Here is a 2,116-nt window from a genome sequence, read left to right on the forward strand (position 1 = left end):
AGTTCTTTGTGTCCCCAAGACCTTACCAGGAGCATCTCCCCATTAGATGAGCCATGCACCAGCAGGGCAGCCATGTGCGCAAGCCAACATGGACCCTATCTCATGTCATCTCATGCGGCGGCTTTCGTCAGACTTGCAGCAGTAAGATGATCAGATGACTGTCGTGGTGTCCATCACATCTACTCAGCAACACCATAAGCCAGTTCAAGAACTCTCCCGCAGATCATGGATTTTGCCTTTGCCATCCTGTTCACCCATCACAGAAATTTTTCCGACACATTTCAGGAATCTACCCCACATTTCCTATCAGGGTCCCCACCAACAGCTCAGGAGACCTCTTCCTTTTTTTCCTTGAAATTCTAGTGGGCCTTCTTTTTTTTCCCCTTCTGACCATTTCTCATTTTTCTTCTGTTTTTCCTTTCTGTGTTCACCTTTCCTTCATCTCCGTCCTCCCTTCCCCATCCTCTCTTGTTAGCAATTCCAAACGCTAGTCTCTGGTCCTTGCTTTACTGTGTATCTATGAGGAGCATAAGTTCACAAACATCCGTTTGAAGTTAGTGTCTCTTACCTTTGACACCTGTCTATCCAACCCTTGGGGTAGAGTCAGAGGAAGCTGGGAAAGTTCGATAGGACATACCCGCAGCCTGTCTAATCCCTGTGTGCTTTCTCCTGCTGCGATACTTCCACTGGGCAGCCACTGCCGAAAACGTGTGGAGTACAAATGTCTGGATGGGAATGAGGAAAGGAGTAATCAGGAGTTCAGGTCTATGATTAAGATGAGTAGGAGATAAAGGGAACAAAGTAAAAAAAAAAAAAAAAAAAAAAAAAAAAAAAAAAAAAAGGGAACAAAGTAGTACATTGAAAAAAAAAATCTGTCCTAGAAAGGAGATAAGAAGTATAAAGACTAGGGCCGATTAGAGGACATGTCACACAGCAGGGAGGACTCAGAAATCTTGGTGGCAAGAAATCTCGATATGACACAAGTACTGAAGAAAAGTTTGTGTGTTTTTTAAAGACTTTATTTATTTATTTATTTATTTATTTATTTATTTATTTATTTATTCATGAGACACACAGAGAGAGGCAGAGACACAGGCAGAGGGAGGAGCAGGCTCCCTATGGGGAGCTGGACGTGGGACTCGATCCCAGGACTCTGAGATCACGCCCTAAGCCAAAAGCAGATGCTCAACCACTGAGCCACCGAGGTACCTCAAAAAAGTTTGTTTTTAACCTGAACATGTCAGCTACATAGTTTTATTTGTGGAGGTGTGATGATAATCTCAAATTTCCACTGAATTTAAGCACATAAATTTGAATATAAAGAAGATGATTTTTTTCTTGAAGATTCTATATTTATTCATTTTAGAGAGAGGAAGACAGAGAGCGAGAGCATGAGCAGGGAGGAGGGACAGAGGGAGAAGCAGACCCCCACTAAGCGGGGAGCCTGAATGTGGGGCTCCATCCCAGGATCCTGGGATCCTGACCCGAGCAGAAGGCAGAGGCTTAACCAACTGAACCACACAGGGGCTCCAGAAAGACTGATTTTTAAAAAGATGAGGAATATGTGCAGCTGCCTTAAAATGATGAAAATTTCCATGATTGTAACAGCACACTACAAATATTATTATAAAATCACACGAAGTAGTGTTGAATATACAGGAAACATCTTTTTCTTTTAAAATATTTATAAATCTGGGGCACCTTTAAAAGTATTTATAAATCTGGGGCACCTTATAAATGTGTAGCTCAGTCGGTTAAGCATCTGCCTTCAGCTCAGGTCATGATCTCAAATCCTGGGATCGAGCCCCATGTCGGGCTCCCTGCTCAGCTTCTCCATCCCCCAACCCCCTGCCTCTCTTGTTCTCTATCCTGCACATACACACACACACTCTCTCTCTCTCAAATAAATAAAATCTTTAAAAAATATTTATAAATCTTATTTGTAAAATTATTTCTTATTGAGACTGTTTTACATTCTCACCCAGTTAGTCATTATTTGGTGGATTTTAAAGAAGTTCCGAATGGTGCTTCACAGTTGTATGTATGAGACCAAGACCCTTGTTGCTGCCTATGTGGACAATCATAGCTCATGGAGCCTGATGTATAATCAGCCCTG

The sequence above is a fragment of the Canis lupus genome, chromosome 15 (genome assembly GCF_048164855.1).
Source record: "Canis lupus baileyi chromosome 15, mCanLup2.hap1, whole genome shotgun sequence".
NCBI classification, from domain to species: domain Eukaryota; kingdom Metazoa; phylum Chordata; class Mammalia; order Carnivora; family Canidae; genus Canis; species Canis lupus.